The sequence below is a fragment of the Streptopelia decaocto genome, assembly GCF_964273445.1.
Source record: "Streptopelia decaocto genome assembly, chromosome: 8".
Taxonomy (NCBI): domain Eukaryota; kingdom Metazoa; phylum Chordata; class Aves; order Columbiformes; family Columbidae; genus Streptopelia; species Streptopelia decaocto.
Window position 1 is genome coordinate 4458121 of NC_138662.1, and position 22644 is coordinate 4480764.

Here is a 22644-nt window from a genome sequence, read left to right on the forward strand (position 1 = left end):
GGCAGCCCCCCCAGACCCGGGGCACCCCACAGAGGTGCGTGCCCAGGGCAGTGCGGAGCAGCAGAGGCACGGGGGACACCAGAGCACTCCTGCCAGCCAGACATGGAGCGTGGTTCTCTTTCCCTGCAGAGCACATTTCCCCTGCAAGGTGCAGCAATAAGACTTTTTCAGGAGGCAGGAGGGGGTGACTGCGGTACCTACAAGCACCTCACGACTACACACTCACACACTGACCCGACACACTTGCTAGAACACCGTGGATGTCCCTTTGCTTGTCACTGCTGCTGGCCTGTCCCCTCGCAGCCCATGGGTCCTGTGCTCCGGCTGTGCCGACCGACCCGCCACAGATTTTGGCTGGGCAAGACTTCTGACTCTTTGATGAAAGTTTCAGCAACCACAATCAATCCCTTCCTCCCACCTTGTTATTCCCAGACAGCCAACTCAGATCGTATCTTCAAGTGCATTCAGTTGAAAGGAAACTCAGATATTATCTTCCCAAGTATTTCGAAGGCCTCAGAGATCGCTTTTTCCCCTCTAATTACAAACATCGCAGCCAGGTAGAACTGCCATTTTCCAGGCTGCTGGCAGCAAACAGGCAAATTACGATATAAACATCCACCAAGCAGGGGACTCAAATAACCACCAGTGCCACCCCACAGGTTAAACACTGCCCCGTCTCGACGGAGGGTGGACAGAGAGGGGCAATGGGGATCAAGGGTACAAAACAGATCTGTCCTGGAGCAAAGCGGAATGTACCGGGGTATGAGGGTGATGGGGAACAAGGTTCCAGGCTCTCCACTAATAAAAGGACTCCAAACTCACCTGAACCAGGCTCAAAAGAAAATGAGGACATCCCCCCTCCGGGACCCAACTGGGTTGTAAACATGAATGTTAAAACTTCATGTGGGTTAAAAAAGAAAAAAAAGGTGGGATGGGACAGTTTTGTAGAGGGCAGAGTTACAAAGGCAGCGATTCTGGCTCAGGCAGCACTTCGTGACAGAGAGCAGGATCCCGGGACGGCATTCGGGGAAGCGATGACTCGCATTCCTCTCCAGGCATCTTCTCCCGGCTGTTACTGGAAAGGGCACACAGGCTAAATATACATCTGTAGCAGGGCAGAGCAAGGGTCTGTCTGCCTAAGGGCACACGGCTTAACCTGGCTTTGGCTCCGCTTGGGTTTCCAGCGTGCAGCCAGCCAGGGCAAGCCCTTCAAAACTCTACTTGTAACTCCTGGTTTTGCCTGGAAACAGAGCAACAGACTGTAAAAATCCTGATATTTAATCCTGTGATTAAGAGAGTGTAAACTAAAGGTAGTACTAAAAATCCGCATGAAATTAAACTACAAAAGGTTAAAGCAAACAAAAAATCAACTAAAAAAGGATGGGGCTAAGAGCTCCTTCCATACAAATGCTGTAAAAATGCATATTTTGAAGACAAACATGACAGGCATGTATGTATACATGCATACAAATGCTTTATCAGTTTCCAAGATTTAGTAAAAAACAGAACTCAAGGCACCAAGGTAAAATAGGTATTTTTGACTCTAGATTTCTCTTTTGTCAAGAAAGTATCATATCTTGCTGAATTTGCTTGAAGTTAATTCTGAAGTGAAGGCAGCGGCATTACAGAAGCGTTTCAGCAGAAGCTGCCCTGTGGGACAGCCTGGGACAGGGGACACCCGGGCTGGCCCGACCGAGGTGAGACCAAAGCACTGCTCCGGGACACCGGAGCACTTGTAATTCTGACCACAAGACAGTTACCTCGCTGGTTAGCGCACACAAGGCAGAGCAATCCCCGTGACACCGCACTCGGATTTGAAGGGCGCTAGTTGCTAGAATCACTGGAATATTTAGGACTCAAGAAAAATTCCCCGTAGCTCTGCGGGCTCACCGTGCCATAGCAGCTTGTGTTTGCTGCAGTCTGATTCTGGGCTCTCTAGAAACAATTTACACAGGGGTCCAACTGGTTTACATGTGAATTCGCAGGGACAAAGCTGTTTTATATAGTTTTAAAACTAACGTGGATTTCTGTACCAAAATACAAGTCCTCCAGTATAGCAAGATCAGCCCAGACCGCCTCCGCCTTCCCCGAGCACCCCGAGCCCAGACCGCATCTCAGCCACCCCCATCTGTGAAAGGCACAAATGACAACTTCTCAGAAAGCAAAATAAACTTTGTCTAACAAAGTTTGGGTAATGAGGTAGGTAGAGGACCCCTCAGCAGCTCTAGTCAGAACATACAGCTGAGGCACCTGAGCAGCAGAACAAAGCAAGAGACGAGACGTCACTTTTTAAACGCAAGGACTGTGTGGTAACGGAGCCCACCTCACGGTCCTCAGCAGGCAGGTCGCTCCCCAGCGAGCACCGAAGGACACGTGTGAGAGCAGCTGGCGTGACAGTCACCACCGTGTGCCCTGTCCCCTGCCAGTACTCACCATCCACCAGCTGTTTCACGTCTCATTCACACCAGCTAACAGCCTTTGAGAGAATTCACCCGGCTGGAAAGCAGCTTTCTGTCGAAGGTTCGGCTCCAGAAATGGTTTAAAACCAAGGCACCAACAGGTGGCTGCAGTCCTTGCTCCACACCATGCTCCAAACGGACAAAATCATCCACAAGCCTCCAGCAGCACCTGAAATCTCAGCTGAAGCCCAGAAAAACACTTGCTCCCTAAGCTGCCCTGCTGTAATAAGTAGGAGATGTTCTCTGGAGCTGAAACCAATGAGGCTAAAAAGATTTGCATCTCTTGCTTGATTTCTTAATTGAATTAAAGGCTGAACAAAACCCCCTATGAGGCTTCAGAGAACCCACACGGATGAGAAACTATGAATATCCTAATCGGAGAGGAAGCTTCCACTGGACATTTTGTCTTACCGAGCACTAAATAGTCCACACAAAAGGAGAAAGACATGAAGGGATAAACTCCCCTGTCTGGCAAGGCAGGAAATCTCACTGAAGTTTCTGCCAGTTTGCCTTTCGGAGCACATCACACATTGCACGAGTCGCACACAAGAGAGGTGAGCTCCGGTGTGACCTGTTAGCCAAAACTCTCCCACCTACCTTGCCACCTTTTTAATAAAAAAGAGGTATAAAGCTCTTTTTGTCAAATTAACAAGCAGAAGCTATTAAAGAGGTGACTGATTGGCAGGGCAGCCCTGCAAAGCCCCTTAGGAAACCTGATCATACTTCCAAATGCTGTTCTGAAGGAACAGGAGGCTCCGGCTCTGGCAATACACCTGGGCCTGGCCAGAGGGCTTGCAGCAGGACTCTCACCTACATTTTGGCCACTCAATGGCAGAGCAGAGTCTTTTTTTCATCACCAGAACAGCCCGATGCACCAAGAACAGCATTTGGGCCTCCCTAGGACACAGGAGCAAGCAGGGGCTTTGCTAATAGTGCTGAAGCAGGCAGTGTGGGCAGGTGTTCCTCCAGCCCCAGGGCTGCAGGAACCAAACCCAAATCTGGAAATAAAATAAAATTAAAAAAAAAAAATCTTGATGAGGTTTCACTTTCCAGAGTCGCCTCAAAATGCTGTTTGGCTGGACTGCTTTATGTAGAGGCGGCCACATTCCAAGGGGTTCTAATCACCTTCTGGGTATTCCACAAAATTCCTCAGATAATGAAATATTTCAAGAAGGTCACTGAAAGTGTCTAAGCAGCATAATTTCCTATGGGCTGATGTCACAGCACCAGGGGTCCAGCACTACGCACAGGGCTGGAAGGAAAGGCTTAGGATCTCTACCCCACCTGCCGGGCACGAGATCTGCGGCTGCCACCAAAGGGACGTAAAGCACAACCAGCTGACATTAAGCAGACACACAGAACGAGGCAAGTAACACCAACAAAAAGCCACTTTGAGCACTTCGGTTACATATGCAGCATCATTTATATTCCTCGTGGCAGCGTAACTAAGGGCAGGCACATTCTGTTTAGAAACATCCCGCCGATCCGTCAGCTTCACCGCCCCACCCTACAACTCCAAGCCAAGGCATTAAGATCCAACTTCATGGAGTTGCTCAGCCCTGATGTATTACTCAGCTAGCAGGACTGCCATAGCTCTTCATTTAAATATGTTTACCACCCAGTGATTAGTGCAGAGCAGCCAGGGCATCAGCCACTGACCTGCAACTTGCCACGTTTCTCAGGAAAACTATTCTAAACGCTTTTTGGCAGAATGAGATATAAACGTTCTAACTTTAACCATCAAGCATAAAATGGGAAAACAGCAAAATGAAGCAGCATCGCTCCCATGCCACAGAGGCAGAGAAAGCTTCTGGAGGAGGAATTAACTGCCTCAATATCAGCAGCACGTTCCCTTAAACCTGCAGAAATTCAGGAGTCACCAAAAACCATCAAGCTGATAACCTCTTCCTGCAGGTGCACATTTTTATGGGTGCCTCCTCCTCTTGCTAAAAACCAGGCAGCAAAGAGCTGGACTGCTTCAGTAAAACCATCTGCTCTTCACAATAACCTCTGGCCTGAGCCGGCCAGCCTTTCATTCACACAGTAAATCCGAAAGCACCAGCTCACCGAGGCAGCGCGACAAAGTGTGGCTCCACAGGTCCATCTGCTTCCTCACTGCCCCAGTGCAAGAGCATTGATTTAAACAAAAAAGCAAAGATGAGCACCTTAAAATACAAGACAGACAGAGTCTGCATCGCATTCCTGCAGCATTAATTTCACTGCATTATCTTTCAGCTAAATTACCTTGTTTACCTGCACTGCATAATTAAAAAATAACCTTCAGCTGGCTTTGGCCATGGCCTTAATGGCTTCAGCCAGGAGCGGGGAATCCGGCTGGAGCTGCTCATCACACCAACGCAGAGATGGCTCCAGCTTTTCTCCCCACCCTGCTCTGGTATTGAGAAATAAGAGACAAGTCGAATTATTTCGAGGTGAGACCAGACTGCTTCGCTGTAAGGAACATCAGTGGCTTTTAGGCCTCTTTTTTTAAACACTAACTTTTCTTACACCAGAGACAGTGTATTCAGGATCTGGCCAAAAGGGTGAGAGAAACAAGCCCAACATGCACAAAACCAGCATGATTGATTAAATACATGGCAGGGTAATGTGTCCCTCTCTGCAAGCAGCACAGCACCTGCCACGGCAAAGAAGTTTCCAGCGTTGCTCCAAACAACCCCCCTGCAGCAATTCCAACACAAACATCCTGCATTCCCAGCACCCAAATTCCACAAACAAGAAAGTCCCAAGGACTTGAAAATAGGATCAAACTGCCCTGCTCAGACAGACAAGTTATTTAGAACTGGGAGCCAAGGACAAACTGGGTAAAGGCAAAGTGCTCACAGGAAAAGGGGGAGGCAGAGAGACAGCAAGGACAAGACAAGGAAAACTGGTAGTTTTCTTCTGTGAGCAGTCACAGAGCCCACATAGTGTAATACGTTTACAACAGTTAACTAGCTGGCATGGCATCTGGTATCAGACCTCAAAGAATGGTCCCAAGGTTTTGCCACAGCAGAAAAATCCAGTAATTTCTGCCTTCCTCACCAGCAATCTATCTTGTACAGGTCAGAGAGCTCGGAAACAAGACCTGCATGTTTTTAAAGGGAAAAAACCCCAAATTACAGTGTATTACAAATAGTATGAGCACAGGCTGCATCTCTTTATTTTGACTTGCCATTGCAGTTTGTACACGGAAGACGAAAGATGGTCCCTGTGTTCCCAGCATGCTGACACCACGTCCCACTGTGACAGCAGCGAGGACTCACAGCTCGACACAGACACAGAAGACAGCAACAGCCACGTCCTCCTGACTCAAGTGGGAAGATTAAAACATTATTTTAGGTTGTAAAGAGAAAAAAACTGGAATAGCATGGGACGAATCCTGTACCAACTTCCTGGTGCAAAGTGGAGCACGTGATGACTGACCAGCTCCCTCTGCAAGAATCCCAGGAATGGGGCCAAGCCATCACAGCTCCAGTTGATGCCCCAGGAAAACAGAACTGGATGTCATTCTGAGTCAACAAGGAAAATTAAACCAGCACTCGGGTTTAGTACCAGTTCGAGCCTCTCTGAGCCAAACACCATCTCTTCTGGCTCACCACATGTGCTTTGGACACCTAAAACCCACTCTCCCCTTCACGCCTGCATTTCTTAGCCAAGTTAGGAGTTCTCAGACTTTGTAACCCTTTGCAACAGCCCATATTTTAATTACTTTGAGCTCTTCTCCCATAGAGTCCCTTTCTCTGCCATGGGGCACGCAGAACACAGCCCAGCCCTGGGCACAGGCTGTGCTGACCCCACAGAGAAATTAGGAGAACCCCACTTTCCAGCCCAACAACCACCCACAGCAGTCCTGAGCGCTCCTGAGAGCAATAACAGCAGAGAAATACATTTGTCCTTAATCACTGCCAGCCTGTTCTTCTGAATACACGCCCCCAAGTCACTCCTGCTTTGATTTCTGCTCTGATCTTCATTACTAATGCAATGTCCAAATCCCGCTAATTAGTTTAGGAGGGCATCCTGTTACTAGCACCCACTGGACTTTCCTGGCTGCTCACACACATTCCTATGGCTGTTCTTAGATATAAGTAAATCTGAAACACTCCCCGGAAAACCTGACGGCTCCATGCTATTAAACAGCACAGGAGAACATAAACGTTTTAGCGTGAGAATAAGGGCTCAAGTGCCAAAGGAAAAACGAAGCCTTGGAGTTGCAGTGAGGCTGTGAAACTCTGAAGATGTGTTCACTTTCCTTCGCTTCACGGTGCTGCTGCAGATGCAAGGAAACAAACTGCTGATGTCTCATTCAGCCTCCAGAGCGGGAGAGCGACTCCAGTCCCAGCAATTAGGTACCAAACTACCTGCACCAAAGTTTCGCTTGGCTTATGTTTTACTTTGGTGGCTATATAGTATTTCCTTGGCTTATCATTATTAGGAGACTGCAGGTTCGGGACAACCTGCAAGGTCCCAGCTGAGATCAGGTTGGTCCCGTAGGACCCAGTTGCACACTGTGCCACATCTGGAGGATGCAGAGCGGTCCAGATGTGGGCAGGTGACTTACAAGCCATTCAGCAGAGCCAGTTACACAGCCTGGCCACAATCACCATATCCTCACCTGGAGGGGCTCGGCTTACGGTTTAAAAACAAAAAACCCCGTTAGGCTGCAGCCAGGGTTAATTTCCAGCTCCACAGCGGCCCAGCTCTTCAGTGCAACTCTGGATTGGTACTTGGGCCTCTTCTGGGCTTAATAAAGGGCTGTAGGGGGAAAATGTGGTTTTAGCAGCTCAGTCCCTCCCTTATGAAGCAGAGACACTATGCCAAAAATAACCTAGGTTACTAGTTACAGTCACCAAGCGCTCACTTAGGTCTCTGATCAGGTACCACAACGCTCTCTCTGTACCACAGCCCAGGAGAGGGTGCCCTCCCCTGCACCTCCAAGGTGTTTCACACAAAGCAGTTAGCGGTTTTTAAAGCAGCAGATAGCCAGGACTCATTCGCCAGCCTCCCCAAAGAAAGCATTTTCTTCCAGCTCAGCCAAGGTCTCCTGAGCAGCGTTTCTGCATCTTCAGCCTTTCTGCTGGATGGACTGGACTCCTCAGGCAGTTTTGTACCCAGTGCTTCCCAGAGCCATGTGTGACAACAGCCACAACAGCTGGCCAGCAGCTGCAGCGAGAAGCATGCTATAACCATCAAGAATGATTCAGCTTTGGGACTTTTCAAACATAATTATAAGTTCAGTGTTGTCCTCCAAAGGCCTCCGCTGTCCTATTGCAGCAAAGTCCAGAGCAAACCAAACTAGCTTACAGAACTGAAGCATCTTCCAAAAAAAACACACAAGACAAAAGCTTTCAAAGATAAGAGCAGTGCCTTCCACCGCAGGGACAGACTGCTGCTCATCTATTCCTCAAGACCTTATGCCAGTCAGGAACTTTGCTCATTGCTGTAGGCTGAGCCTAAACCCTGCTCTCCTAATAACATACGATGTAGCTCTAGGTAACACAAAAAAAAAAAACAAACAACACAAAACAAAACGTAAAACAGCAAGCTTGCAAATAACGAGTTAAAAATGTCAGAATACCTGAGAACCAAGGTCGTCCATGAGCTGGTCACAGTGAGCATCACAGATTGCTCCTATTGCAGCTTTTGTTCTGTCTCCTGCTGAGACAGGCAGGTCGGTCACCCACCCGTGGCTGTGAGCAGGCAGAGCCCTGGAGAGGGATCCGGGTGCCTGTTCTGGGGGTGGCCCGGGCAGCACCTCCCTCCCACCCTGCAGCCATTCAGGGCTGGAGGAGGCCCTGGACAGGATCTTTGAAAACCTTAACTTGGCAGATCAAGTCTACAAAGCACAGGTGAACTGGGAGCCTTCCAGGCGCCTGTAACTTGATAAGATCCATGAGATATGGGGCATTTTTGCTGGGAGAGGAGATGGCACATCCTTTGTGATCAGACCTGGCGGCTGCCAACCTCCCAGCCATTGTGCCAGACCAAGCACCTCTCAATGCAAGCAGTTAGGCTCTGTTTGGTTTTGTAAATACTGACAACCTAAAGCTTTTTTTTTATCCTTTAACTCTTGGAAATGCTTGAACTACTTTTGCTGAAAAGCTGAAACAAAGCCTGATGGAGGGATGCAGCATGGGAAATTCCAAGCGTGAGCATTAAGTTCAAGAGTTAAATGCATCACCAAAACACTCATGGCTCCTCCACGCAGGCCTGGAGCAAAAACCGCCCCAGCAACTAAAGCAGGCAGCCCCATGCCCAGAGGTTTAGACTGAATCCACCCCAAATGGGAATTAATTTGGGAAGTCCTGCAAGAGGGAACTGCAAGGCAACTTCTGGGGAATGTGCTGAGCACTGGGACATGTGAGCTCCCCGGTTAGGGCCGACACTCCATGATTCCCCTGGAAGGCAGTTCCATGGGAACACCATCCAGCCCAGGGGAACATCCCCCTGTGCTGATCCAGGGCTGCAGAGCTGGGCACAGGCAGGTGCTGCCTCTGGCTGATGCTCGATCCTTGGGCAAGGTGCTCCCCAGAACGCAGCCAGGTAGCAATGCAAATGACACCCTGATTAGCGTCACTGCTTGTATCGCTGCCTTTGCTCCAGAATCTGAACTACTTTAAAAGCTGCAGGAGGCATCTCCCAAATACAAGCCCTGTCTAGGCGAGATGGTGCTGTCTGAGCAGAGTTTGAAAATCACATTTTGCTGCTGCGAAAAGTTGTGTTCCCAAGGTCTTCATTCCATGCCGTAGAACTGACTGCTCCCTTCTTCCCACTGTTCCTCTTTCTTGGGAAAGCTATTTCTTTCTTACACCGCTCCTTCACAAAAAACAAGCAACAATCTGAAGAAAACCTGATAAGAGGACTCAGGGCAGATGTGCCTTCATTTTTTCTAAAGATATCAACTACCTACATCAGCAATGTCCCTACGAAGGCAAATTACTAGAGATGGGTGCCCTGAAGCGCTGTAGACAACAGCATTAGCCAGACCAGCTGAAGTAGCCTTGCAAAACAGGGCTAACTGCATCATCTCTAAGTCTATGGCTTATTCTGGGTTTTGCAAGGACCATCACACAGAACTGGAATGGATCTGAAGCACTGTGGTGACACATATTCTGACACAAGCACATCAGCCAGAATGAAAGCTTAGAGGCTGGGAAAAACACCTAAACGTCATTTGGGACAGCAGGTTTGCTCACGCTGCCAACACACAGGAAAGCTGCTTAGAGATCAACAGATAAAGGCTTCTCACCATTCAGCCTGTTATTTCATGTAAATCAGGTTGTCCTGCTACAAAAAGGCATCTCCATATGAAGTGCAAGGTGCTCAAAAAATGAGGAGCACCCACAGAAAAAAACAAGTTTGAGAAGCACTCACACCATGGCCAAATCCTTCAGACCCCTCCGCAATGACCCGCTCCTGCTCCCCTTTCTACAAGGGCAGCTCCGCAATCCAGAGCTGCACAGTCTTCTCGCTTGTCACTGCGGGTCATCTCAAAGCATCGCCACTTTAAAACAGGGTTTTGTCCACAGAAATAACTCCAGACTCCTCTGAGATATGAAGTCATGTTTTGAAAAGCAACAGTGCAGCAAATACAATTAATGAATCGAGTCTGCCTTCTCCTTGGGCAACATGGAAGCAGGATTTCCCAAAGCCCATCCCAAATATGTTATTTATAGGTATGGTGCTGTGATCTAAAGGATCTACCTCCACCAACCCATTCTTCTGGCCTGGAGCACAGGGAGTCCTGCACAGAGCAAGCATTGCCCCTGGAAAAAAATAGGAAAACTACCCTGCTCTTATCTGGAGAGGGTTGGAGAGGACACTGCAAACCAAGCCGGAGGCAAACAGTAGCTCTTTGGAGGAATAAACCACTCCGTCAGCCTGCCATGATTGATAAGTACATCTGCCAGTCCCCACCTGCTGTTCACATTCCTGGCATTTCTTTCTGCTGCATTTTCTCCCCAAGAAGGGACCGGCTGCTTATCAACTGCTGCAGAGGAGATTTAAGGGAAGGGAAGGGAAACAGGCCCTAGCTTAAACAAATCAAAGTGATTTCAGGCCCCAAGCACGCCAAAAGCAGTTTTCTTGCATCAGATGAGGGAACGGGCTGAAGGGGTTTATTCCAGGAGCCCTCACAGGTTCAGTCACTTATATCGGGGGTTAAGCGCTCCCCTTTGCTCACTCCTGCCATCACACCTCTATTAAATTCCTGGTACACAGAGCAGGGGGCTCCAGAAAAGTCTCTCTACCCTCCATCCGCTCATGCCAAAGTCATTTGCTGCACCCTTCAGCCACCCCTAGAACACAAGGGAGATAAGGGTGAAAACACAGCAGCCTTTCCGAAGGGCGAAGCTTCGCTGCGTCCCCGCGGCAGAGGGCTGACGAGCGGGGACAGCCGGGCCCGGCCAGGACAGCTGTTCTGAGCCCCAACAGATATTTCTGGGAGTGCAGGAGCAGGAGTTTAGTTCTGCTTTTCAGCCCTGGACACGAACTGGAAGTTCCTCCTTTTCTTCAAGTCAGTTTTAACATAGCAAGAAGGTGAAGGAAAATAGACCCATACAAGTGCAGCGAACCCACAAAGCAGAGGGATGGAACGTGAGCCACTTGTTGTCAGAAGAGAGAAAAGCGGCTCTGAGGAGCTCTAGTAAAAGCTCAGTGCCTTTAAGATCTGACCTCCCTGTCAAACTAGATCAAAATTAGCTATTAGGATCGAATTTATTAGAGCACATACCCATGCTGAAATCCTATCAGCCTGGTTGCCGCATGGAGCCAAGGCAAAGCAGGGTTCCTGGAGTTAAGGTGCCCCAGCACCCTTCTCAAAGTGATTTTCTTCACTGAAAGAGGCACAAACACAACTACAAACAAGTCGATGAGTTTTTGCAGATTTGCAGTCCTTGGGGAGGGAGGGAGAAGGCAGCAGGAGATAAATGCAGCTTCCCCACGCCTGGAAGAAGGGCAAAATGCAAACGCAGTTGTATTTTCAGACTTTATAAACCAGGCTTTATAAACCAGGGCAAATCCAATACAAAAACTGACTTATCCTGGGGAAAATCCCATCCCAGAAAGCTGTGGGCAGGACACCCCAAGCACCGCGATCCCCAGCCAGTCACCCCCATGCACAGAATAGCTTTCCAACCAGTTTTTCAGGGTATTTCCCAAAGCTGCCCCGCTTGCTCTTCTTACCAAGCAGCCAAAAGTTAACAGCAGTGAGGGGAAGGGGAGGGCGAGCCAGGTGTGAGCAGCATTTGATTAGCTGGCTGGTGGGTGCAGCTGTCCTCCGGTTTTACGGCTCTGGGAGGAAATTTAAACAGGAACTTTCTATAAATTAACTGCCCATAAAACAAGCATGTTTTCTCAACGCACCAGAAGGTCGGGAAAGGTCTGCTCAGCCCGCTGTTCCCAGGGCACGGCAAACAGCCTCCGCACTTGCAGTTTCTCCTTCCAATGCAGGAGACGGTGCGTTTAGCCCGTGCAGCAGAGAGCTGGTGAGAGCACGGTCACAAAGCAATCAAAGTCATTCTCCATTCACAGCAAACTAATAATTTATGTGCCCCCTAAAATCCCCAAGGCAATCCAGATGTCTAAATAGCCTTTGTCCCAGAAAGCAAACTATACAACGGCCTCGGAAAGGCAGCGACGGCTCCGCTTGCCAAAGTCCTCGCAAGGCTGTTTGTTCTGCAGGAGCAGCAAACACATTGATTTCAACTCCTTCCAGGGCTGGAAGCTGCAAGTGATAGGGTGGTTATAGACACTCTCACCCAACCCTCTGGTTTCTTCTTCCCCGAGAGGATTATTTAAGAGGTAAGAGATGCCTGTTGGGGATGTTCGGCTGACAAAAATGCACCTGATGGCTTTGAGGATACCAGAAGGAGGGGAAAAGCCAGGCTGACCAGTGCAGCAAAAGTGGGACATAAAACACACACCATCCCTCCTCGCCCTCCGGGGAAAAACTGCCCCAAAGATCGACAGAAACATTTGGAAGAGTCAAAAACTGAGTTTGGAAAACATACACTGACCAGCCATACAACTCTTCCAGGGATATTTTAAAGCATTATTACAGTTGCAGACCAGTCCCTGAGTATATTTTCTATAAATAAGTATTTTAAGTTGCTTTGTTTCAAAACTTATTATATTAGTCCAGTGCAGGGCAATGCTTCAAATTTTAGACCTGGAGGCTGCCAGCCAAATATGCTGCTGATTTTTAAAACTGTGCCATGTTACCTATGTTGCGGCAAAGGATCATCTTTGGGGTTTGCTCAGGTGCTTTTCTACAAACACCTTTATTCTGTATTATAACATTAGGTCTCTACCAACACATGGAGCCCGAGTTCTGTGGGTTAACACATCTTTGTTCACAAATCAACAACACTGGTTTTATTTTCAAATCTAGGTTGTTTTTTTTTTTCCCTCCATTTTTGCAGGTCAATAAGCAAAAGAAAATACATTAGTTATTCTGCATGCAAAGGAACTCTCTCTAGAACTAGGTGGTTTTGCATTGACGAAGCCCCAGCACATACATCTGGCAGCGATTGCTGGAGCTCCGTTTGGGCGGTGAGCGCGGCTGCCAGGACACAAGCACTGCACATAACAAGCCAACTACACCGCGGACGTGCCAGATCTCCCCGAACACCCTTCTCCTCTAAAGACACGGCAAAGCCACGTGCGCGGGGAGAACGGATCCTCCTGCGCCCTAACCAGGGTACCCTGCCCGCAAATCGGTCTGGACCCACATGCTGCTTCAGCCCGAACACAGCGATATCTAACGCTCTCGCCTGACAGGCAGAAAGGGAAGACCCAGACACAGCAGCCGTGGTTTTGAAGGTCCAAAGCATGGCAAACAGGTGGATCCTGCAGCCCAGCTCTGCCACTCCAGCTTCCCAAGGACACGAGTTCTTGTGCACCAGAGATACAAACAAGACATGGCTGAGCCTTCAGAGCACAGATTTACACCAAGGCTTTACAGTACACAAGTATTAATATTCGCAAGTAAATCCAGACCTGCTTAATCCAAAAAACACGCGGCTGTGGCCAAGCATGTGTTTTCTTTGGAGAACAGACCAGACATCCCGAGCCCAGTTGCCTTACCTAGTTTTGAATGCCAGTTTTCAGTCAACCAGATATCAACCCAGCTGAAATACCAACCCTCACCACAAAACCTCCTGCTTTTCAAGCTCTTGGATGCAACTGAAAGGGGGAGAAAAGCCCCAAGGTCCTGCAGTCACCTCTGCCGGCGCTGCTGATGAGATGTGCCTGCCGGGGCGGGCAGCTCCCCGCCGGCTGCCTCGCCGGTTACCGGTAAACCCGGTTAGAGGAGCCTCCTGACCACTCAACAGCAAGGGACTGGGTGGCCCCTCTATCTCCTTTGCCATCCTTACAGCTCCGGCTGTAAATTCTTCAGGGGCAGCTGCGAGGAGGAGGCCCTGGTGGAACACTGCTGGCTACGGGCTAGCCGGGACCTCGGCAGGGAGCCGCGGCAGCGGCCCCAGGGCAAGCATGCCGGTAAACCTAAAAACCGTGAAAAATGTTAATTTGTTACACTGGTATGCAGACTGCACCTAAGATACTGCTTAATTGGACACAGGTAGAGGAGTCGAGGCTAAAGTGGAGCGAATTGTCTCAGGTGTAGGGTACCCAACATGTGTCACACGTTGTCGGGGCGCTCTGGGGTGTGGGGACTTGCAAGGCCACCTGCGCCGGGATAAGCACAGCAGCTGTGACAGGCTGAGATCGCCAAGTGACAGGAACGGCAGGTTTGAGTATGGATGTAGCAGAGGAGAAAGCGATGAGCACAAAGGAATAAGGGGCTGTTGCTTGGGAGCCTGGGCAGAGAAAGGGAGGGATGAGGCAATGAAGATATGTGTCCTGAAATAGAGAAAAAATTGCGAATAAGGTGTAATGTAAAGGACAAAGGAGGGTCAGTCTTTCAGTGGTAGAGGCAGGGGCACCTGGGGACAGCCATGACCCCCCCAGGATGCTGGGGAACCCCCTGGACAACCTGCTGGACTCTCCAGCCAGTCTGTGTCCAGAAGACTGGCTGTGGGAGGGCAAACAGGACCGGACTCGCACCCTAACAGAAACGGTGTGGGAGGGAAGGGTGACAGATTTGCAATTCAGCAGCAGTGCTATTTGTCACATTTAGCAGTAATAATTACTAGCTTTAAAGTTGTAAGTGTGCAAAACGCTCTAATCGTAAATTAGTATCAGTGGTGTTTATCAGTGAATCAATTAGATAGTCAATAACTCTACCAGCTTCTCGGTAGAGTATTGCTTCATAATTAACATCACAGTCTCTCACACCAGCTACATCTCCAGCCGCACCCCAGCAGGGCTGGATCAGCCGGGGGCTCAGCCGGGACCTCCTGGCTGGACGTCTGGGTATCTCAGTTAAACAACAGAGCCTGGTTAAGCCGGCGTGGGCAGACGCGATCTGGGCTGCTGTGTTACACGTCTGTACAATGCCCGACACGAAGAGGCTGCGACCTGCCACTGAAAATTGTGCACGCCACCACCACGGCGTGAACATCCCATTGGCCACGCTTTTAATAGCTTCTAATAATAAACCAGGATAAAGAGCTTAAAAGTTTGAAGTGCCTGTGTAAAGTAAAGCACACCTGCAATTGCAGGGACACTTCTCAACCACACCACATCAGCAAGAGCAGAGAGCCGGCCACGCGGGGCTGGGGACGGGGCCACCTCGCATCTTCCCACCCTTCAAGCAGGACTGACCTAAATCCTCCCTCTTTCAGACTCCGGTGGCAGGAGGAAAATGAGCTGGTCTCATTAATTTCACCTCCTGCTGCCTAGTGAACTTCTCCACAGCAAAAAATATTATTTAAAAGCTGTGCTGGTGACCTGGCAACTCGACTTTTCTCTGGAGCAGGAGGTGGCAAAGGCATCACTCACCTGATGGCCAAGCTCTGCTCTTGCTCCCAGAGCTCTGCAAATTATTCAGCTGGGGGCTTTGTAAAAATCCAGTTAGGACACCCAGCAAGGCAACCACTTCTCTGCAGGGCGGTTTATGCAATAGAAGGGCACACAGTCCATCGTCAGCTGGTAGCTCAAAGACCGAGAGACACAGGAGACTGTGATACACAGGAGACCGCAAGGCCGGCACGCTGCACAACAGACAATGCTGCCAATTCCTCCCTGCAGCTTCCTCGCAGCCTCACCGGAGGCAAGTACATCAGGACACCCTATTTTCCTGTGATTTCCAGAGTTCAAGTTTATTTTTTAATCTGATAGTAACAGTAGAAGACTATAAAAAAAACCCCGCACTGGTCTGAGCGGCTCCGGAGTCTAAAATAAACATGCCAAGCCCTATTTGTGATGGAGTAAAAATAGCTTGTTTCTCATCCCTTCCCAGGACCTCTGCTTCGTGCACAAAAGCTTCACAGGTTAACTATAAAAATCCCAGACGTGCAAGGAATGTCTTGATTTGCGCTTTGCACTCTTTGGAGCGGCTCAGAAACCCAGCTCGGCCCCGCGGTGAAGAGACGCACCATCACAGCCCATCTCCCACCCAGGGCTAAAGGCCAGGAGGCCAGGCGCTGCTTCCCTTTCATAGAAACTATCATCCTTCTGGGGACAAAAAAAAAAAAGAAAGAAAGAAACCCAAACTCTTCACGAGAATTACATCTTGTGCTCCTTCTTGGCTGGATACTTTTAAAGTGACACTTCTTCCAAAGAGCGTCAGCTGTAAAATGTAGTGCAAAGCTGTGCTGCAGCCAGGACGGGCTCCCACGAAGCAGCGTCTGCGTCAAAAGAACAAGAGAGACTGTGGCTGGTCTGATTGACCATAAGAAACATTGCTTTATAGCAAATTCTGCTAAATTAACGTTTTCCCAGGGCCTAAATGTATCTCACATGGCACCTGCAATGCTCAGGCCTGAATGGAACAGAAAAACAAGACCTAGGAGAGCAGCATGGCAGAAGAACCATCACAACCCTCGGTTTAATCATTACATCGTTTCTGATGACAGGTCAGCCGGACCCTCAAGCAAGCACCAATGTATTTATGACTCAGGCTTTAAAAAAGGAGCAGAGGAGAATCTGCAACACATCTGAAACCTGCTGGTATTTATACATGCACTAAAAGGCACCCAAGGCAAAACACCCGACACACACAGCCCAAGCCCTGTGGGCAAAGCTCGCAGGAGCCAGCGGCCGCAGGAGCCTTCCCAGAAACGTCCAGCAGCCGGTGCAGAGGGCCGGGCCGGGCTGCGGCACATCTCCCTACAAGGCAGCGGGACAGCGGACACGCAGCCGTCCGTCTGTCTGTCTGCTGCCGCCTTCTCCCACTCCGCCGCAGCCCCAGAGCTCACTATGGCTCTAACCACAGGCAACCCGGGGCAGACACTGTTTTGTGTCACCCCCCGAGACCACCTCTGCCAGCACACCCCCTGCACAGCCCGCGCTCCAGCGCCGGCTCTGCTTCCACTGCTAAAACTCACCTCCAGAAACCCAGGCTCAAACTGAAGCAGCATAAATTAAGCAGCGATTCGGGGCTCCAGGCGAGATGCAGGGACATCTCAGAAGAGCTCTTAGCACTGCCACACTCATTTTAAGTGACAGGGACAAGAAAAACAAATTTGCTTGCTAAATATGCATTTAGTTTAGCTGGTCATATTGAAAAGCTCAACGTTTGTATTTTAGATTATGTTCTTAAAGATGCTCACACCACATTCAAGGCTAGCATATAGAGAGACCTGTTACATAGGTCCCTAAAGTTTCCCCCACTTGATTAAAGCAAATCTTGAGTCAAAGACTTCAAGAGATGGGAAAGCCATAGCCTCCCGTCAGCTATTTCTTCCCATTGTTAAGCATCCCAGCAAATACATGAGAAAAAAGCGCACCTTTTCCAGGTTTTGCCTGGCTTCCTCCTCGTTATACACAGACTTTCATCATTTATGGTCAAAACTGTTTCAAAGAACAAGGCGATTGATCTAGCACTTTCCAACTCTCTCGTCCCACCTGCCTACACACTATCCCTGAAGAGTCACTTCACCAGATGCTTCAAGGTAAAAATCACAGCTTGTCTTATTTACATTAATATTTTGTGTTAGCTGTTACACAAATACTGCTGCTCTCTCAAGGCCCCTGCTCTCCTCACCTGCCATCGCTTCCCATACTTTTAGCTTATTCTGAAAGGGCAGGACTCCTGAAAATAAGTTTTTTCTTTACCTGGTAGGCACTGGTGTAAGAGCCCAGCCACCAAATAACCACCAAATAACTGACATACCAATAATCTCAAACCAGGATTTCAGCTCAAAGCTTCACAGGAGTAACTTCCACCACCTAAGGTGTGGACCACAGCGACACTCGGGTCGCTGGCGCAGGGCGATGCAGTGCATCATGCTTCCTTCCTACTCCAGTGCACTTTTCCTCCTATTCAACGGCTAACAAAGATCTCAAGAGATCACGTACCACAGGACCCACGAGCAGCACGTGTTCTCCCGTGGTGGCAAGGACTTGGAAACTCAAACCTTTTGTAGAGAAAGGAATGGCTGAACCTTCTCCCTGACTCTTCCTCCCAGGGCAGACGTGCCCTGACCTGTTTGAAGACCCATAGAAGCATCACAACCAGTTTCACGGTCCTGTAAGCTGATGCTACTTCCAGAAGAAGCACTTACAGTCCCCTTGTCCCAGTCCTCTGTCCCCTCTGTGTTGGCACAAGCGTTAGAGCCACACAGAGAAGTGACTGGGGAACAGACACACATTAAAGAAACCAGTAAGAGACAAACAAGAGACCAGTTTCCATCTGGCTTGGCTTCCTGGCTGGATGTGTGGTCTGCAAGACCACTTCTCTTTTCAGCAGCAGAAGTGAAAGGCAGGACCACTTCTGCCAGCAGCACCAGCTCGAACCAGCCGAGCAGCCAAGCACGCCAAGTCTGGACCCTGCAAAAATCCGTCACCAAGGAAAACCCAAACAATTCCAAAAGATAAAGTGAACAAGAAACTAAACTGGTTTCAGCTGGACATCTCCCATTCATTTCCCACTATTGTCCCAAGCAGCATCTGAGCAAAACAGTGACAGCAAGGGTCACCTCCCAGAGCCAGCTGTGTCCCCGTCACCGCAGTTCCCTCACAGCACACGTCTCCGACTGGATCTATTCCACATTAACAGTCCAATTGAGCACTTCTGGGCAAACTGCAGCAAACAGGCGAGTGACCTGACGCAGGTTTCTTTTCAGTCACTAAGCCACTTTAAAAGACATCTAAAAATACATTAAATGCTTTTCTCATGTGACTTTTCCATGCAAGGGCTTGCTTTAAAGCCTGCCAACAGCAAATGGAACGAGACACTGCTGCAAGAACTCTTTCCTGCACGAATGGCCTCTGCATCGTCAACTTGTTTGAGTCCAGGAGACCAGCCTGAGATAAAACCCCAGAGCAATAACGCCGTCTGCTCGGCAGCATCAGCTGCTGCTGGGGAACCGCGTTCCCCAAATGGCTGCGCTTCCATTCAGGATCGCCACCCAGATGGGGAGCAGCAATGTTTTGCGTTGTTTCTGTTCCAGAAGGATCTTTAACTAGTTACACCCAGAAGAGTTCAAACGTGTACTCCTCCCAACCAAACCTCAAGAAGAAAAATAACTTCCCAGCTCTGCTGACAGGTAATTTCTCTCCGCTGAGGACAGGCGAGGTAACAAGGACAGCTGTTTGCCTCTGAAAGTGCTTTGGAAATCAGCTCAGCTGGCTGCTGCCACAAAGCCCAAGCAGGACACTGGCCACTTCAGTTACTCCAGCTGATCCTCAAGACCCTTTCCTTAGAGTTGACTTATATTACCGAATTCCCCACCAAGACTCTTCCTCCACTCGCAGTGGGGATCAGACAGCTTCTCTGCCCTGTTGAGATGTGGCCCCGTGTGCTTACAAGCTTCTGTACGTGCCTGGGTCTGCTTTGACGTGGAGCAGAGCCTGACAAGCTGGGAAATTAAAGGTGTCTGCTCCTGGCTGAGTTCATGCTCAGCCATCGGCTTTACCGACACCAAGGCGGCTCTTCCTCGCTGCAAACCAGACACCTCCCCTTGTGCCCTGCAGCTCCATCTCCAGCTGACCTTTTCCAGTTGGCACAGCCCGGGGCTGCTGGTCCCAAACAGGGCTTGGAGTCAGCTGCCCAGAACTCGCTGAGAATCATCATCTTAAGTCACTGCTTAAAGAAGAACACCACCCCTAAACACTTGACAGCCTGAATTCCCATATATGACCAGAAAACAGGAGTTCAGCATGTGAAGCACTCTGCTCTGGGCTCACAGCTGGAGTGACCAAGCCACATGCTGCATCAGTCCAAAAGACACTCGCAGGGATGAGCTCTGCACCCAGCCTTGCTCTCTGAGCTCCCACTTGCTGGTGGGGAACTGCAGTTCCAGCAGGATCTGAGCTGACTGACCCATCACAAAACACAGGTATGTGTGGCCAAGGCACAAAGGGCAGGACAGTCCCTGTTTGCAGTACCTTGATTTCATCTTAACTTCAAGAAAAAGCAAATTCTAAATCTCACTGCCTCTTCTGTTCTCTGCTTGTCTTCACGAAGCAGGGGAGAAGCTGCCTCAAATAATCTCCTCAAGCATCATATCAATGTTTTCAACCAGCACATGAACACACTAAGAAATCCATAAAAGGTGTGAAAAGGCTTACCTGAAGTCAGCAGGGATTAAGTTCACTACACAAAGTTATGCATCTCCAGGAGAAGCTTTTGGAGCCTGCAATTCAGGGAAGAGAAAAGGTCTGGAGGCTGCGGAGCGGGTCACGCCGAGCACAGCGCACAGCAGCAGGACATGTTGGATGTCTGCAGGAAACGGCTTCTTCCCGTGACGGCAGGACAGCACCAGAGCCATGTCCCCTGGGACGCCCGCGGCCGCCTGCCAGACCCGCTGAGCTCACCACCACGTCCAGCCTGCGGACGGACAGTCAGCGAGCGACACACGGCCCTACCTGTCCCTGCAGGTCACAGCTCCAGCCACCACAGCTGGGGCAGGGGGGGCAGCCGAAGGCCATGAGCAGTTGCAGTTCCCACCTGACACAACGACTGGGACATTCTGGGGACACAGCAGGGTTTGGTGCGGCTGCACAGAACCAGTGTGGTGGCGAGAAGGAAGAGGAGAGTCAGGATTCCAGCTTCCAGGAATAATGGGCGTGCAGCGCTATGGTGCCAGCGCTGGGACACTGTTTTGAGGGCAGGGTGGTGACTGAACCACATCACAGGGCTGGAGCACTGCTTCTAGACTCCAGGAGCTCCTCCACCTCTGATCTAGGCTTTTGAGCGAACCTTCTCACGCCTCAATTAGCCATGGTAATCACGGAGTGCCTCCCTCTGCCACCTTCAGCAGACAGAACCGCTCACAACTTTATCCCGGCTTATCACCATCACCACACAGGAACACTGCCGCCTTCACAGTACTTCAAGTCCACAATACACAATTTTACATCTTTCCCAGCAGCAAATGAAGCCTTTTTTCACAATAGCTTAATTTACAAAGTTTTCCTAAGGCTATAAAGCTCTGTTCTTATAGTTTTGTTACAAACAGTTTACTACCAACGGTTGGCGGGGTTTTCATGCAGCACTGTTAGAACATGTTGCTTTAGCTTCCTCTGTACCTTTCTGAAGGAAATTTGTATTTATTCTCAGCAATTGTTATTCTGAGAAGATCAAACTTCTTACCTCCCTAAAGACTGACCCCTGATACTCAAACAAAATTTTATTCCAAGATGTGATAAAGCGTTTCCTGAAAGAGCAACCAGCACAAGGCTGCTGGCATAGGGATAAACATAAAGCTCCAGCTTCACAAACACAGCTGGGAGCACAGAATTCCCCACAGAGGGACACAAGTTTCACATTTTGGCCACACGGCTCACTATGGGGGAGCTGAACTGATACCATGCAAACACGTACAGCACCTGTACGTTAGATTACATGAGACTGTTAGTCCAATCACTTCTGTATTACTGCCACCAACAAAAATTTTAGTGCCCTGACCTGGACACTAATTCAAATAATGTTTACTCCCCTATTCCTGATGCTTTATTCCACACAAGATGGACAGATGTGTGTTGTGACCACACTCCAAAACTCGCAGGATCACTCAAGAGTTACCCTGTGCAAAAACACTACGTGGCAGAAGCTTTAAATTAACACAGTGTGAGAACTAATGAAATCAATGATACAAGTTGTTTGCGCCTATTAAGTTCAGTTGTTGCCCGTAGTACTGAAATTATACTTTCCAACGTGTTTTAAAGCACACGCTGCTGCACAGCATGCAGGAGAAAGGAAAGATGCTGAAGATTTCGGGAGTAGATATGCAAGGGGGTTTTGAATTTTAGGAGAAACACTAGAGGAAGATGTCCCTTTGAACTGGCACAGTCCCACCCTTGTCCCCAACCAGTCTTTCCCATGCATCTGTAAAGGCAGAAGTCTAATTTTTTAAAGACAGACACACAGCTACACTGATTGTGTGTATCTTCCCAATAGGATCCTGCAAAGTTTAATTTGGATAAGGTTTTAAAATAACCACCTGCTATTCCCCAATGCAAGCCTCAGGCAGTATCATTAAAATTCCACTGGAAATATTTCCTCTGGGGTGGGAAAACACCATGCACGATCTGTCATGCAGGAATCAGCTCCTGCAGCACAGAGAGCTCAGACACTCCACAGATCTCAAGACCGAACTATAAAGCCTAAGGGACACATATAGGGAATCACTGCGGCCTCAAATATCTGTATCAATACAATCCCAATGTCAAAATCATCATGTCAGATTTTCCACTGGCATCAAACCGCATTTGTAGATGACAGCCAGACCACTTTATTAGAAGAATTCCTTACTTTGGGAAAAGCAAAGTACTTACCCTCAGAGAAAGCAGATCTAGAGGGAAGGTCTTTTCCTCAGAAGAAAAAGAGAGCCCCAAAGCATTCAGTATCTGCACACACTCATCTTCTTCTGCCTCCTGGCTCAAAACGCCTCTGGCTACACACCTATAAGTCCATACCTGTGCAAGGTCTTCCTGTAGGAATCCCGAGCACCACAGCACAAAGATAAGAAAAGATTGTGATCTGAAGTTGTGATAGTGTCACTAGGCTTTCGCATCACTTGTCATAATTCAAGACTTCAGTGGAAAACTATTCTTACCCAAGCTCATCCAAAATCAATCCCTAGCCCTTGGGACTGATACAAAATGATCAGTATCTGCT

General features: G+C 49.1%; 1 protein-coding gene across 7 annotated transcripts in view; it reads right to left on the reverse strand.

Annotated features, from left to right (window-relative positions):
* Positions 1–22644, reverse strand: part of DAG1 (dystroglycan 1) — a 51742-nt gene that overhangs the window by 23536 nt on the left and 5562 nt on the right. The window contains exon 1 of one of the 7 annotated variants that reach the window (XM_082060514.1): positions 20094–20116. The exons of 2 other annotated variants lie outside the window; for them this stretch is intronic. The gene's annotated coding sequence lies outside the window, so the exon portion shown is untranslated. Of the gene's footprint in view, positions 1–8034; positions 8054–17879; positions 17998–18541; positions 18560–19242; positions 19327–20093; positions 20117–22644 lie in introns of those variants that run through there. 4 more of the 7 variants (XM_082060511.1, XM_082060515.1, XM_082060512.1 and 1 more) reach the window with 4 other exon arrangements.